The sequence below is a fragment of the Apodemus sylvaticus genome, chromosome 11 (genome assembly GCF_947179515.1).
Source record: "Apodemus sylvaticus chromosome 11, mApoSyl1.1, whole genome shotgun sequence".
Lineage (NCBI taxonomy): Eukaryota > Metazoa > Chordata > Mammalia > Rodentia > Muridae > Apodemus > Apodemus sylvaticus.
This window is the reverse complement of record NC_067482.1, coordinates 8,853,357-8,871,478: the sequence shown is the minus strand read 5'-3', so window position 1 is coordinate 8,871,478 and position 18,122 is coordinate 8,853,357.

Here is an 18,122-nt window from a genome sequence, read left to right as displayed (position 1 = left end):
AACCAACCACTGTCTGATCAGATTTAAGATGGGCTCCTTAAAGGGAAATCCATTCCTGGTACAGTAAATCTGGTGAGAATCCATGATGTGGGAGCTCATAGGCTCCAGGTGGCTGAACCTACTGCTGTTCTTTTGCTGAAGGAACATAGTATCAAACTACCCTCTCTATGTGTGTTTCTATACCTATCTCAGCCTCCTTTGTCAGGGCTTTTTTCCAAATGGATATTTGCATCACATTCCCCACCCTAAGGCTCAGGGGACATCTTGGAAGAGGCTGTGGAAAGATTGCTAAGAGTCTGAGGATGGAAAGCCGCGTTGCAAACAGTGTCCTCCTGGGCATGGCGGGACTGATGAACTCACAGACTCACAGTAGGTGGTGTTGTCTGCACAATGCCAATGCTGTACCAGTTCACTCAGTATGTCAGCACCGAGGGGGAGCTGAGGAGCACTGATGCTTACAGGCTGCTGCAGAGGGGTAGTCAGGGTTTTTAAGGGTGTGGGTTTTGATGGGTTGCCTGAGTTCCAGTGAATGGCTGCATACCTATATGGACGTCATATGCACTGGACTTAGTATGTTATGAAAACAAGAAAAGTTCATGACATTGTTGGGAAACATGGGGAAGAGGGGTCAGGGAGGAGTGTATGGATAGTGAGAGGCTATATGATCAGGACACACTGAATACATGTATGAAAAAGTTAAAGAATCGATAATGCATAAAAGGTTATCTGTACACATGTGACTATATTTACACATGTATCCTACATGTGATTAAAGAAGAGATGAAGAATTTGAGAGAGGAGTTGGATGGGGAAAAGGATGTACAGAGTGATGTAGATGTAGTTTTTAATATATGAAATTATAAAAAACTGAAGTCATTGAAAAAGAGATCTCTGATGCTGATGGGTTACTACACCAGCTGGAGCTGAATTTTTTGTGAGAAATATAATCTTGTCTTGTGCAGGCCGTTGTGATTTCCAGTCCTTTTGATATAGCAGAAGTACAAACATAGTATAAACAAACAAATGCATACATACAAAAATGAGCAACACACACACATACACACATATGCACATGCACGTGTATACACACACACACACACACACACACACACCACAAAGCTCTTTAGTTATTAAATGCACTAAATCATCCTAATTGGAACAGAAAGCCTCTTTGGATGGGGACGTCTTAGATTAAAAATGTCAGCATTATTTCAACTTGTATATTTTTCTGTTTCTATAACCAACATTGTCTCTTAGCAACCCCAACAAAGCTACCCATTAGTTGAATATAGATTGATGAGTGGGGAGGGTGAGATTACCTCTGCATAATTCAATCAGACTTTCTGATGAGATCATAAACCGAACTCAGAGAATGTTTTGCAGCTATAAATTCCCAAGTGCCTGATACGAGCCTGGAATTTGTACATGTCTCTGAGTTAAGCGTAATTTTTAGATTGACTATAAAAAGAGCACGTTAAGTCAGAGGCTAAATGGAAACAAACAAAATCAACAGCTCCACAGTTAATTCTGTACACCAAGAATATGCCCCTCACGTCTTTCCTGGTGAATTCACCCAACATTGGATATCCTATGAGTTTTTCATTGGATTTGTTGGAACTTTTGCTACCAACCTTCGAAATGTCATAGTTGAGGCTGGCTGCCAAAGGGTTGGCCATCTTTAATGACAGCGAAGTGCAGGAACATGTAGTGAGAAAGGAGCTTGGGTATGACTAGGATTTATACACAGTGGAGAAAGAGGGAAGAGAAATGATCTAGAATATTAATGCCTCATTTATCAGATATTTATTAAATGCCTGCTATAGTTCATGTATTGTACTAGGTGCTAAGGGTTCACTGCCTAATGATATTTAATTTCTATCCTTAAAATGTTTATGATACTGAGCAGACAAATGGGTCAAGTAATTATAAAACAAAATAAAACCATATTGTACAAACTAGAGACTATGCTATGCTGTATTCTGCAAAAATACTCCACAGTCCTGGGCACTGATTGCTTTAGGGGTGGGCGATAACTTTGGCCAGTAGAGCCTCTCCTGATACTGACATGGAAGATCGAAGGAGGGGATGCGCTCACATCAGGATCGTTGGGTTTTGGACTTGTAATCACAAGATCTCTAGTGCCGCCTGTGCATTAATGTCCTGAAGACAGCTACTTGACAATTCAAACAAGAGATTGTTGATGTGGCAAAATACCTGACATCTTATGGAAGGATGGGCTTATTTTAGACAACAGCTCAAAGGTACAGTTGTGGGGAGCATCTGGTCGGAGCATGTCATGTCACATTGCAGCGGCAGCCAGGAAACCCGGAAGAATGTGCATGCTCAGTTCTCTTTATCATTTTTTTTTTCACCCCTGCACTTTGGATGGAGCAGCTCACATCCAGGTGTGTGTTTCCTCCTTAATTAACCTAATCTAGACAATCCCTCGTGGACATGGCCACGCCTACAGTATTGTCTCCTGGGTGATTCTAGATCCTGTCAAACTGAGAGCGCGCATGCGCACAGAGTGAAACAAGCAGATGCTTTTGGGGGGCTTCATATAAAATCATCTTTTATGAAATACACAAAGTCTGTTTTAGCATTTATCTTTTTGTATTCACACACCCATTCCTACCACCTTCAAATGTGACCAAGCCATTTCTAAAGATGAAAATGGACTCCCTCAGGCCGGAGTCTTGAGGATGTTCGGGAAGAGAGAGGAAGGCTGGTAAAGAGGTAACTCAGGGTCACAAAGCCCTGCGCGTCTCTCTGCAAGGCTCTGCTCGGTCGGTGTTAACTGACCTTCTTTTTACTTTGTTTTCACTTACCCCCCAGTGGCAGAATTTCCCAGTTCTGGCTTTTCCTTGAATCTCTCTTACTTGAAGTAATTGTCTCTGCCCCACCAGCTCATCTGAATTTGCATTTCCACACCACCACTCCACCTGATAGATAAGGGTGTCCCCTATTAGAGTCTATCAGAGAAAATGGAAAACACTATGTTTTGGAGTCACTTATAAAGGCTAAGCCCCAAACAAAATGTGTCTTCTTGTAGAAATAGAAATTATTTTAGGTGTGTGTGTGTGTGTGTGTGTGTGTGTGTGTGTGTGTGTGTGTGGTGGGCCATGTTGTCTTGGCCAAGGGTGAACTAGGACTGCATGCCCAGGAATAGAAAGATATGTTCCAGTTTGGGAACTGACCTTTTGCTGGGTGTATATCAGCAAATCTCTGTTCCCATGAAGACTCCACATGAATGTGTGTTTTTACTATAAGTTATTTAGCCTGGATATTATTTTATTAGTCATTGTTAGCCTAGATAAAGAGGTGGGGGACTGTCTTAGAGTTTTATTGCTGTGAACAGACACCATGACCAAGGCAACTCTTATAAGGACAACATTTAATTGGGGCTCCATTACAGGTTCAGAGGTACAGTCCAGTATCATCAAGGTGGGAACATGGCAGCATCCAGGCAGGCGTGGTGCAGGAGGAGCTGAGAGTTCTACATCTTCATCTGAAGGCTGCTAGTGGAAGACTGACTTCCAGGCAGCTAGGGTGAGGATCTTAAAGCCCATGCCCACACCTGCAGTGACACACCTACTCCAACAAGGCCATACTTTCCAAAAGTGCCACTTCCTGGGCCAAGCATATTCAGACCATGACAGGGATCAAGAAGATATTACTGTTTATTCAGTCACTGAGTACAAATCTCAAGTGAACAAGCGGGCAGTGATTGATTAGCATCCTGACCTCTGTGCTGCTCTGTCCGTGTCATCCTTCCTTTCCCAGAATTCCCCTTGACTCTGATGGCTTGGCATGCTCAGGGACATCTTTCAAAATCTGGAGAGAGAGAGAGGGAGAGGGCAGGGGAAAGGGAGAGGGCGAGACAGAGGGAGAGAGAGAAGGGGAGGGAGAGTGAGAAGGGGAGAGAGAGAGAGGGAGAGGGGGAGAAAGAGGGGCTGTAAATGTGTGTAAAGGCAGACTGGCCAAGCAGTGATCTGCAGTTCAGTTTTCCTGGGACACATCACCCTGGTTCTCTCTCGCATCTGAAGGCAGTTTGTCTACCTTTTATTTTGTGTTACCCACGTTTTACGTGTATCTCTGTAAGGCCCCTAAAGCTATCTGGCAGCTAGGCAGAGTATAAATAACCTTTATTATTATTATCATTAGATGTAGCATGCACTCTGTTTTGACATCATTAATAAACCATTCCAGCAATGTTGTTGCAATATATAATATTAGCAGACGGTTCCCCGGGGATGCATAGACGAGGGTGTTTAACATTCTGCTTGTTTCTTAAGTCTACTTCCTCATGGGCAGAGATGTTAAAACTCGTTCAGCTGAAAAACAAACCCATATCTATGGAATCAAAAGCCAGCATAATCGTGGCTGTAGTTCGTAGAACTGCCTTTAGTTTAGCTGTTTTGCTAAATTAGAAGGTTGTAAGTTAGCTCAGTTAACCTGCTCTTGAGTTTTTTTAAGTCCTTTTTAGATACTTGCAATCTAATAAATGTACAGAACAGTTCTAAAGGCCCATATATTAGAGGCAGCATCTCAACAATGTGATCAAACTAGTTTGGCAAGAAGCAGTTTACAAGCTGAGTGAATCTTCTACTCAGACATTCAGGTGAGGACCTAGCTTTTGAAAACAAACAATCTGTACTTCATTTGGTTATTTTTTATCATAATACACCATGGGTGCCTTGGTGAAATCATGACTGCATTTTAAAATACAGACTATAGTGAGATTACAGCATGGCCTAGGCTGCTGACGTGTTCAGAAGGTCAGAGGTTGCGCTTAGGAATGGATAATCACCATGTGCTGCTATGAGGTCTGGCCCTGAAGAGTTTCAGATTTATATTCAAATCTCAAGAATCTACTCAGATGTGAGAGTTAGCCCACTGAATTCCAAACATATCGCTATTGACTGAGAGGCTCTGTGAAACTTAAGTAATTTTATCTTCTCCATTGTGCCAATCAGTCACAGCTGCCATCTTCACAAAGAAATCCTGTGAGGGTTTGCTTAAGGGAGGTATGCGTTTTTTCTTGGCTGCCACAAACTAAAAAAATTATGGCTTGGACAGAAGTGCTTACTTAATGCAGGATTCTGTGGTTTCGTAGGATGTGTTAGGCTCAGATTGGAAGTTTTTCTGATTATGATGGAATTCACGCTTGCCTCCGTGGTAAACCTTGTCCAACACTATTGTTTTGTGTGTGGACTGACTAACACATGGTGTTTTGACACAGATGGCAGGGCGACCCGTGTTATGTCATATCGCAGGTTAGCTTAGTGCTACAGTTTTAAGGTAGAACATTCCTCATGTGGGCTGGGCTGTCAATCAACCCACAGCATTACAGAAGGGTAGACGGAATGTTGGAGAATAGGACCTAGTGGAAGGAAGTGAGCTCAGGGGCTGCCCTCAAAGAAGACCTTGGAACCGCAGTGCCCCTCCCCCTTTCCTAGCTATGAAGACGCAGACAACCTGTTGCTCCACATATTCCCTGCTGGTATGTTCAGCCTCGATATAATCCTAAATTAGTGAGGAGAAGTGACCAGGGGCTGAGACCAGTGTGACCCTAAATCCAGATGAGCCTTCCTACCTCTCATGTTGATTCATATCAGGTGTCTAGTCGCAATGAGAGAAGGCTGACCAGCACAGAGCATTGGTATCAAGCAGTCAGGTCATTTCAGGGACCAGATTTTTACAATATTCTGTTAAGACATCTGGAATTGACTTGTGGGATGAATGTGAGAACTCATGGAGAAACAGGTTAGAAAAAGCTTAGAGTGTTGTGAGCAGAGATTAATAGTAGCAGTTCAGAGAAACAGAATGCTGGTAGGAATGTGGACAGCAAAAAACAAACTCATGCACGTTTAGATGGGGTTGGGAGCTTTACTGGCAATGGACCTGACACCATTGTGCTGCATTCTGGAAAATAGCTTGCTTGCATTTCTTGAATCTCTATTGGAGGATGGGTTTAAGAGTCACGAGCCAGTTAATTCGGTGCAAGAAATCTGAAGGCTACACAAAGGCCAGGAAGTGGCATGGGTATTTTTGGCTGCTTTCTATCAAATTTATAGGGCCGCGCAGGAAGATTTGGAAAGTGTTGAGTTTTTGTCAGAAAAGGACATTTAAAGGTACATCCAAGAATAGGGTGATTACTGAGGACATTATCCTGGGGACCTTCTGAGGAACTGGCAAAATGTGCAGCATCACAAACCCAAGGGTATTAAAGTAGAAACTGATTCTAAACACTTTGCCCTGAGCAAAGTCCTAGAGTGCCCTGTTCATGGACGGATGCCTAGGAAATTGTTTCCCTAAGTTTCCTTCCCTGTGTTCAGCTGTCCACGTACCTGGAGATGTCTATATCTATGCTTCTAATGGGTGTGGCTACAGTTCTTGTGGGCAGCTGACCTTGGTGTCCTTCACATGATTCTGGTTTTGCAAGCCTGTGGAATGTAAGAGTTCCGAAGCAGCAGAGGTGTCCACCAAAATTCCAAAGGGAAGCTTGAGAATGTAGTCAAGGGAAGGCAGGACTAGAGTCAGCCCAAGGTGCTCCTGATGGGGCAATGTGTGGAGTAGTGAGAGTGAGGCTTACGTTGCCATGGAGATCCTGTAAACATTTATGTGAGGAATATTATATGGCCTGAGAAAAGGTGTTGATGAGAATCAGACCCAGCTAACGGGAAGCCATGTGAGAAGACAGCAAGGCCATATGAATTAGAACTTCCCAGGCCATTCAGGGACTGTACCTCAGCCCCACATGCCCCTAGGTGTCACAATCGGATCATGCAAATTGGTACTTTTGGTCTTGCTTGGGGTTGACTCATTCTTCTTCTTTTAAAAAAAATTCTCCATTTTGAGCTTGATATATTGTAATATTGATAAATATTGATATATTGTATATTGTAATCCTATTATTTTCCATTCATGTGGTGGCTCACAGTTAAGTGTTCATTCATCTGTTCTATAAGGAGAATTTGGACTTGGGCTTTCGAGCAATTCTGGAATGGCTTGGGAACTCCTGGAGATGGGCTTAAGGCACTTTGCATGCGGAGATGGACTTGAGCCTTTTGGAGCCAGGCATGGAAAGTTAAATGGTTTGAATATGGAGTATTCCAAAAGTCTTCATGTGCCAAAGGCTTAGTTGACAGTCTCTTGTGCTATTTGGAGACAGAGCAGGAAGACAGTAGGTCTTCCTGAATGTTGATTAGGAGGAGATTCATGGGAAGACTTTTAGATTGTTGAAGATGAGGCTGCAACCCTGATGGGAAGACTGTTAGATTGTTGAAGATGAGGCTGCAACCCTGATGGGAAGACTGTTAGATTGTTGAGGATGAGGTTGTAACCGTGATGGGAAGACTGTTAGATTGTTGAAGATGAGGCTGCAACCATGATCCTCTTGCTCTCTTTTTGCTTCTTGGCTACCAAGAAGTCAGCAAGCTGTTTCCTCTAAAATACAGGCCTCTTCTGGTATGCTGCCTTGCCACAGGTTTACAGCAGGGGGCTAGGTAAGCAGAGACTGAAGCCTCTGTAGTCATAAGTGTAGGCTTAGAGTTTTTAAAACCTACCTTCATAAAGGTTCTTAAATGCTTTGACCCCCCACTTCTAAAAGTAGGGGGAAAAATATGGTATATAGCACAAGCGGATGTGGACCTCTTTAGAAGTAGTTCTTTGGGATGATTCCAATCTCCATTCGTCAGGATACAAGCATCCAGTTCAGCAAACACAAATACAATTAATAATAATAATAATAATAATAATACTCTTCTTCATCATCATCACCATCACCATCATCATCATCATCATCATCATCATCATCATCATAAACCACCAGACCTCCACCAAATTGGCATGAGTCAGCAGAATGACCAGGATCAGCTGGAATGCCAGTATTTCTTTGCTGTGCCTCTCTCAATGCAGTGAAAATTTGAGAACAACAAAGAGTTGCACAGATAGCTATGCAAGCACTCTATTACTGTCGTTTGAGTCCCAGTTATACTCTCTAAAAACATCACGTATCCTCCCACGGTCTTGCCTCAGCAAAACACCTTGTGAGTCTGCATCACAGGACGCAGCCAGAAACTTCCACTTCACTTAAGTCAAAGATAAGTCTTTCTTCTTTACAAGTTAATCTCTTTTGTCACAGTAATGGAAAGCTTATCAGCACATATGGGTTCACTTGTATGGTGACACAAAGTTCTAAGGTCTGGTTGAGAAAGAATAAGCCCCTTGCATCAACTGATTATCAAGTATCTGGTTGTTAATGTCCCATTGACTTAGTTAAGCCAAGGCTGTTGATTGATGCCAGAGTTTGAATGGGGCACTCGAAGATATATGATGGTGGATCCTTTTGCATTCCTTTATGATAACAGAGCTGTCTTTGAGTAGCTAGAAGTAGGTGTTGACATAGTTTATCAATAACCATTGTAATTGTATTATCTGTCTAGAAAGGCACAGTGATTCTTGCTTCCGTGTCTTTGCTCTGCCATCTTGGACTCTAACCTGGGAAAGCTCCATTAAACACTCTTCTTTGTAAGATTCCGGGTCAAGGCATTTTCTCACAGCAGTAACAAAGTAGCGAAGACAGGCAAAGAGCAAAGGTAACAGCAAACTGGGATCAAACACGGATGACTCTACAGAGCTGGTGCACTGGTTCCTCAGCATTGCCTCTTATGGGGCCTTCGAGGTTCCCTCGCACAGGGGACTGCAGCATCCAGCGCTCCGAGTGACCCACATCTCTGTTGTGACTGTGCACTCTGTAGGGCGGAGTGACCCACATCTCTGTTGTGACTGTGCACTCTGTAGGGCGGAGTGACCCACATCTCTGTTGTGACTGTGCACTCCGTAGGGCGGTCCTCTTCTGTGAGTCCAGTCATCTCCTGGGAAGCTCCTTCGCACCCACTCACTCTTTGCTACAATTTAGCCATAGTGTGTGAAGCTAGCTCCTTGAGAGTTAGGCTCCGGTATTTAGGAGCCTATAAAATTCCTGGGACCACTTGTTAAATTTTTGGTGCATTTCCCTCCCATGAGGTGGGAAAGAGACATGCAGCATCTCAAGGAAAATATTCTCACTGCATCTTCCCCTTCGTCATCTGTACTGGAATCCTCTCAGTACTTTTGCAAAGTCATTGTTTTTTTCCTCATGTAGCTTAAAAGTGGGAATGCGGATGGGTAAGCACAGCTTCCATGCTCTCCACATAAAAGATACAAAGTTTAACTCCTTCCAGAATGTAGGGAACCCAAAAATGCTCCCACCATGATGATAATGGACTAAACTTCTGAAATTGTAAGCAAGACCCCAATTAAATGCCTTATTTTCTAGGAGTTGCCATGGTCATGGTGTCTCTTCACAGCAATAGAACAGTGACTATATGTATGTATGTATGTATGTGTATATATATATATATATATATATATATATATATATATATATATATGTATGTATATTTAGAGAGAACAATATACCTACCCCACGAAGTGTATATAAGAACACAAGAACTTAGGAGGACGGTCATCAATGAGCCAAAGTTAGAGTCTTGACCAGAGTCTGACTCTTGCCAATCTTTGAAACTGAGACACTAAATTTCTGTGAAGTCACCAGTCTGGGTCTGTGTTGTTTTATTCTGGCCCCAGTTGGCCCCAGACAATGCAGATGTCTTCACCTTTAAAATCAAAGTCTAATTCTAAAGCTGCTCACATAGCTTCTTTAAAGCTCACCTCACACCCTCAAAGGCATGTCAGCTCAAGGAAGCCCCTCCTTGACCCAAGAGGATCAAGCCTGCCCTGATGTGTCTTCTCCACTGGAAAGCTCAGCACAGAACCCACAGCATTAATATTATCTCCACAAGCAGACAAGCTCCATTCCCTGGTTTCTTATTTTCTTAGTTTTTGAGGTCCTGGATATCTCATGGACTAATTTCCTCATCCATGACATCAATGCTATAGCAATTTCCTGTAAGCTACGGTTTGATCATACTGAAATATATTAACTGTGGTGAGCAGTGAAATTGCCACTGCTGTTGTTGTGTGGTCCAGACTTTAGGGGAGGAACAGAGACAGCCCGAGAGATTACATTCACACTGCGGAATCTGTGATCTCCCCTGAACCCAGAGAAACGGCATTGGTCTGGAGGGAGGAAGTTGAGAACTGGACAGAGTTATTTTAAAGTCAGCTCAGTTCTATCTTCTGTGTCTAAGAATTGTGCAGGTATCCATTGTAACAGGGTTTGCAAATAACAAAAACAGAAAACTAAAGTTCTTTGGGCTTAAAAAATGTATATTTTCCTCTCTTTAAATTCTTAAGTTATTGCCTATTGATACTAAACTTTGGCACTTAGGTTTTAAACTCTTCAAATATAAGGACTGTGTCTTATTATTTACAATTCCAGAAAGGATCTTTTAAAATTATTATTTTCTGTGTATGGGTGTCGCAAACATGTGTGTCTGTGTACCTCATGCATGCCTGGTGCCTGTGAAGGCTAGAAGAGGGGGGTCAGGTCACCTGAAACTGAAGTGACAGATGGTTATGACTCAAACCTGTGAATTTGGAAGAGCAGCGGGCACTTCTAGTGACCATCATTTCTGTTTCCCAAACAACCTTATAGAAAGTAAGAAATGTATCCCTTGAGGACTAAGGATCCTGGGGTTTCTTTCCTTTAAGTTTTTTTTTTTTTTTGAGATTTATTTATTTTTATTTTAAGCATGTGAGTGTTGGTCTGTGTGCAATCTGTGTAGCACATGTATGAACTGCCGGCAGATGCCAGAAGAGGGCGCCAGATTCCTTGGAACTACAGTTACAGGTGGTTGTGAGCTGCTGTGAGGGTGCTGGGAATGGCTCTCAGGTCCTCTGGAAAAGCAGCCAGCACTCACAGCTACTGAACCATCCTTGTAGCCCATCTCTGGAAGTTCCCAACCAAATCCCTAAGGGAATAATCCACTGAGTTGAGCACAGTGTCTACTCTAAAACAAGCACCAACAGAGTAATATTAACAAAGTTAGTAGTGCTTCAAAGTAGGTGCTGGGTTTGTTGACCCAATCAATCAATGGATGGATGATTGTTGCTTTTTCTGTAAAATTATTATTTTATATTATTTTTCTCACGCTGAGGATCAAACCCAAGGCCTGGCACATGGCCAGCAAGGGCTTTGCCACTGAACTGAACCCCAATTCCTCTATAGCTGCTGCTGATTGGCATGTCTCTTACAGCTGGTCTCTGCTTTATCCCTTTTTTGTTTTGTTTTTTTGGACAGTTATGTGACCTATAAAACTTCATTCTACTTTATGTTAAGTAGAAGGGCTAGACAATCATGGGGGTAGCACAATCATGGCTTGATATACGTCACTAATTAATCTGCATTGATTTAGAGTGCTGTATTCCTGAACACACCAGGATTTAATCACATAGATGTACAAGCGGAGGCCGATTTCCTTGAAATTATTCTCTTAAGTAGTTCCAAGTAATGCTTGCATCCTGCTTGGGGGAAAAACCTGCCAAGAGCTCTTGCATCCAAGCCCCAGCTTACATATTACTTTACACAGCGAGTCCCAAAGGCTTCAACTCAAAGAATGGAAAATAAAATTAAACGAATCAATTAGTGTATCTTACTGCTGTTCCACTCAAACCCAATAGCGAGGGCATTACAACAAAGCACATAACAGATTTAGAAAGCAATTCAATTTAATCACGGCTTGGATTAGGGGAGACAGGAATCCAGATCAACAACATGAGAGACGTGGCCACCAGCCCTGAGCTGGAGGTGTGTGGAGGATGGGCGTGCTTGCCTACCTGGTGGGAAGAGACCGTGGGGAAGCCCTGCAGTGTGGCCCAGCGCTGCTGGTGTGCAGAGGTGATTTGTTTGTTTGTTTGTTTGTTTGTTTGTTGTTGGTTTGCTGTCTTTAAAGCTCTGGATTTCTGGAAATTGAAATTTTTCTTTTAAAAAAGGTTCTTTTTATTTACCTGTGTCAATGCATGTATACTAGTATGAAGGTTTGCATGGAGGCCAGAAGTGCATGATGGAACCCATGAAGCTACATAAAGGACTCGTGAGCCACTTAACATGGGCACTAGGAATTGTACCTGCATCCTCCAAAAGAGCAGCCAGCCCCCTTACCTGCTGAGCCATCTTTCCAGTCCCCAAATCCTAGATTTTTTTTAAAAAAATTATTTATTTATTTATTTATTTATTTATTTATTTATTTATTTATTATATGTAAGTACACTGTAGCTGTCTTCAGACACTCCATAAGAGAGAGTCAGATCTCATTACCGATGGCTGTGAGCCATCCATGTGGTTGCTGGTTTTTGAACTCAGGACCTCTTAACCACTGAGCTATCTAGAGTTGGTGCTGAATAGTTAATTTCACACAATCTTCTAGAGACCCAATGGCAATCTTGAATGACTACTCTGGATCTACCCAGTACATTGTAGCTATTTTAAACTTTCTTTCACTGTATCCAATAAAGTTCTGAATATAACCTCTGCTTCTAGAACAATGTCAACCTGTGGGTCGTGGCCCCTTGGCGGTCAAATGACTCTTTCACAGGGCTCACCTAAAATCATAGGAAAACACAGATATTTACACATGATTCATAACGGTAGCAAAATGACAGTCACAAAGTAGCAACAAAATAATTTCATGGTGTGTGTGTGTGTGTGTGTGTGAGGAGTGTTGGGGGGTCACCATAACGTGAGGAACTGTTTCAAAGGGTCGCAGAACTAGGAAGGCTGAGAGCCAGTGCTCCAGACTGAGCTGTTAAATAGTCACATATAATTAATATGACCAAAATTAAATGTTTTGTTTAATTAAAATATAGCAATTTACAATCTGGGCGCAGCTATTTACACATGTCATCTTAGCACAGGCAAGATGGAGACAGGAGGAGCTCTGGGCCCTGCTGGCAAGACTGAATTTATCAATGATATCCAGATTCATCTCCACACATGCATATCCATAAACATGTGCATACATATACACCACACACAAAAAAAAACAATAAAAGAAAAAGTAACAAGTGAAAGGGAGGTGAAAATAGCTACAATGTATTGGGGAGATCCAGAGAAGTTAGTCATTCAAGGTGGTTCCCAGGCCAAGAACACTACGTGAAACCAGAGGATACATGTGGCACACATCTATTTTTAAATTCAGCTGTCACAGTTTACTAAGTGGGCTACCTGACAGGACAGGCTGCATTTCTGTGAACTACCCTCCTGGAATTTGCATATTTCTCAGTAGAGCAGAGTGAAGTGGAGCCAAAGAGAAGGAAATGGATGGACTGTGATGTCTCTAGCATCCTCGTGGCATTCTTGTGTTGACTGTCTTGTTGGCCCAGTGGAGCAGATAAGATGCTATCCACAACCATCCCTTCAACAGGCTGAGCTGGAACCTGGACCATCATCCCGGATCTGTCCCATGTGCTGCCAACCCTTTAATGGCTTCTTTAGATGCTCCTCTATTTTTATAAGTCTTCAGGATGCAGGATTAAGTAGCTAGTGTTGGTTCAGACTTGGGGAGTCTGACCCAGAGTCATTTATTTTAGGCATATTTAAGCACAGTCTGGTAAAGCATTTTTCTGGTGACATCAACACAATCCCATGTGCACAATAAAGCATAAGTCGCAAGTACATCAAAACTCTCTGGAAAGCACATGCAACATCTTCTATGCATATGGGTTCTATAGATTGACTACATGTGCCACCTTTCAAGATGGGTTCTATAGATTGACAAATTCAAGATAATGGTCTGGGGAGGATTTGGTGTGGTTTTGGTTACACAGATAGCACTAAGGTCACCAGGGTTCAACCAGCCTTCTGCTCCCAGCCTTCTGGTTAGAAAATAGGTTATGCATCCTTGAAGGGACAAGGCTGTGTGTTTAACATTGCCCAAGCGCTTATCTCTGAGCTCAAGAACCTCCAAGCCTCCCTCACACCAATTCATGTCTAAGAATTCAGTTTTACAACCAAGCTTCTTTCCACTTACTGCTTATTAAAGTTTATCAGTTTCATTAGAGCTCAGAATTTTAAAATTACAAATGTGTCTATCAATGTATAAACACATATTTTCAATAAATAAATTTAGTGTATTAATATAAACATTAGTCAGCAGAACACATAATATATGAGTTTTTAGCATGCATTATAATAGAAATATTCATACATTGTTATTTTTAGAACTATATAATTGATAGTATATAACTTGATACCTCTATATAACCATATATAAGAAACGTATGACCCCTGGGATATAGTGCTTGCTATAGTTGCAGTAGTCAGGACTGATATTCTAAATGTTTGACAGTGTGAGGCATGGACACTCCGTGGTTGGCGTGGATGACCAGAGTCTAGAGTAGGATTTTGGGAACATTTCCTGAAGTGCCAGGCAGTGAAACTTTAATTCTGGGATTGTTTGCAGAGGTTTCTGGAATTAATCTTGGGATTGGAATTTGTAGAGGTTGAGAGACTGCCTCAACAGATTAGAACTCTGTGGGACATTCAATAGGTCATGTGAGAAATATTCCATAATGTCAATAATATAAATGCAGTCATTATCAGCAGCCCTACATGCACACATGGGGCTTGATGTAGCAAGCAAACATGGGGACATTTCCCAGGGATCCTTGAAAATAAGAAACGGCTGGACAGAAGAACAAGACCCGCAGAAGGAGAGCCAAATTCTGTGCTTGTTCTTCTTCAAGCGTGTCTGTAGGATGTGAAATGTTTGATCCCTAAAGATGTGATCAAACCATTACCATGACAACATGGGAATATGTCTTAGGGTTTCATTGCTGCAAACAGACACCATGACCAAGGCAACTCTTATAAAGGGCAACATTTAATTGGGCTGGCTTACAGGTTCAGTCTATTATCATCAAGGTGGGAGCAGGGTGGTGTCTACACAGGCATGGCACAGGAGGAGCTGAGAGTTCTACATCTTCATCTGTAGGCTTCTAGGAGAATACTGGCTTCCAGGAAGCTAGGATAAGGGTCTCAAAGCCCACACCCACAGTGACACAGCTACTTCTGACAAGGCCACACTTACTCCAACAGGGCCAGATCTTCTGGTAGTGCCACTCCGTGGGCTGAGCATACACAAACCATTATATTCCACTCCCTGGCCTCCATAGACTTGTTCAAACATATGAGTCTATGGGGAGTCATACCTAAACATAGCATAATGCAAAATACATTTAGTCCAATTTCAAAAGTCTCCACAGTCTATAGCAGTCTTAACAATGTTAAAAGTCTAAAGTTCACCTTTTGAGTCTGGGTTACCTCACTTAGTATGATGTTCTCTAGCTCCATCCATTTGCCTAAGAATTTCATGAATTCATTGTTTCTAATGGCTGAATAGTACTCCATTGTGTAGATATACCACATTTTTTGCATCCACTCTTCTGTTGAGGGATACCTGGGTTCTTTCCAGCATCTGGCAATTATAAATAGGGCTGCTATGAACATAGTAGAGCATGTATCCTTATTACATGGTAGGGAATCCTCTGGGTATATGCCCATGGTATGCACTCACTAATAAGTGGATATTAAACTAGAAAACTGGAATACCCAAAACATAATCCACACATCAAATGAGGTACAAGAAGAAAGGAGGAGTGGCCCCTTGTTCTGGAAAGACTCAGTGAAGCAGTATTTGGCAAAACCAGAACGGGGAAGTGGGAAGGGGTGGGTGGGAGGACAGGGGAAGAGAAAGGGGCTTATGGGACTTTCGGGGAGTGGGGGGCTAGAAAAGGGGAAATCATTTGAAATGTAAATAAAAAATTGTATCGAATAAAAAAAAAAGAAAAAAGAAAAGTCTAAAGTTCGAAGTCTGTTCTGACATTCATCCAATTACTTAACTGTGATCTCCAAAGCAAGACAGATAGCCAGCTGGGCAAACTCCGAACTCTGCATCTCCATGTCTGATGTCAAAGCAGTCTTCAGATCTCCAACTCCTTTTTCATCTTTGTTGATGGCAACAAACTTCTCCTGGGGTTTCTTGTTCCAATGTCTGGGATCCATACATGATCTTCTGTGCATCTCCAAAGGGCTGGCATCACTTCTCCAGCTCTGCCCTCTGTAGCACTCAAAGCTCAGGTTGACCCACTCCATTGCCACTGCTGTTCTTCGTGATCATCCTATGGTACTGGTATCTCTAATATGCTGGGATCTTCTGGGCTTCACCAATAGCTTCTCACAGACTCTCTTCATGGTGCCAAGCCTCAACTCTTCTGCATGACTCCTTCAGTCCTGAGCCATCAACTGCAACTGAGGTTGAACCTTCACCAATAGCCTTCCACAGCTTCTCAGTGTGGATGCCTTCAAAACCAGTACCATCTGGGTGACTCTTACACATTATCAAGTATAGCTGCAGAATGAGGTACAACCTTGGCTGAAGTTTGAGCTAAAAAATTAGCAGTGATTAAGAAAAGACCACTATCACTGAGGTGAAATCTTCTGGGAAGTGTTTTCTAGAGCACAAAAAAGCTGTGTTTCAGAGGTACAACTTGTTCAGTTTTATCAATGCTGGAATTAAAGGTGTGGTCCACCAAGCCTGGATTTAAGGCTAGAATTTGCTCTGTTCGAGGCTGGTACATCTGGGTGCATGTTCTAGGCATGGTGCAGGAGGAACTGAGAGTTCTAATCTTCATCTGAAAGCTGATAGCAGAATACTGGCTTCCAGGCAACTAGGATGAAGGTCTTAAAGCCCACACCCATAGTGACACACCTACTCCAACAAGGCCATACATACTGAAACAAGGCCACACCTTCTAAAAGTGCCATTCCCTCGGCTGAGCTTATACGAACTATCATAGGAACCAAAGATAAAAAATAGATTTAGGAAATATTAACTCGCTCTACCTTTAATCCCAGTACTTGGGAGGCAGACTCAGGTGCATTTCTGAGTCTGAGGCCAGTCTGGTCTACAGAGTGAATTCCAGGACAGCCAGGGCTATGCAGAGAAACCCTGTCTCAAAAAACCAAAGCAGGGGGTGGGGGTGGGGGAGGAAAATGTTGACTCAGGAATACTGGAGGGGAGTGTGTGTTAGCTGCACAGGTGAGGCCGGGGAGGGGGATTAGAAATGCTCAACCATTGAGCCTGATAGGCATATTAAAAATTAAACTTAAGTTTCTCTCTCTCTCTCTCTCTCTCTCTCTCTCTCTCTCTCTCTCTCTCTCTCTCTCTCTCTCTCTTTCATTTGTGAATCTAGAGAGCTCTGGTAGTAGCTACAGGCTTTATCAGAGGGAGCTCAAGGTGGATTAACTAATCACAGCCACACCTATCCAGTAGCACGCCTCCTCCTACAGTCTCCCTACTGCCTCCCAGACGTTTCTACCAACTGAGGACCAGACCAAGTATTCAAACACAAGAACCATAGATGTGTCTCCCTTAAACTATTTTGGTTAATTCTTAGGTAAGAAGCATAGCTCCTTACATAGTTTCAATTCCAAATTATCAACTAAGGAAGTGATTATGGAATGAACTTGGATTGTTTGAAATACAAGAACATCAGATTAAGGAAAGGAAAACAGTTCCACAGCTGTGTCACTGCACTTGTAAGACAATGACAAACCTGGGATAGAATGGAAATTATTTTCCAGAATAGGTCTGTCTGTGATCTATTAGAAAAGTCAAGTCAATTAGAGATGCCTTTACTTTTAAAGAACTTTGTGAATGCGTGTGAATGCTTGTGTGTATGTGTTCTGTGTGTGTATGTGTGTGCTGACACTGTTAAAACACCTGGGACATACGTGGTATGAAAACTTACTAAATGTGTTAATTCTCTTTTACAATAACCAATGCAGGCAATAGAAAGCCCATTACTTTTGTGCTAGATTTGCCCTTGTGTCCAACCACAAGAAATGAGATCTGACAGAACTCAGTCAAAGAAAGAAAGCCACAGAGCAGTGTGAAGCAGTTGTTGAATCTAAAGTTGGACTTCATCTCTCTCTCTCTCTCTCTCTCTCTCTCTCTCTCTCTCTCTCCCTCTCTCTCTTTCTCTGCTTCATTTATTTATCTATTTGTTTACCTTTTTTTGAGACAGGGTTTCTCTTTATAGCTCTGACTATCCTGGAACTTGCTCTGTAACCAGGTTAGTCTTGAACTTCGAGATCTGCCTGCCTATATTTCCTG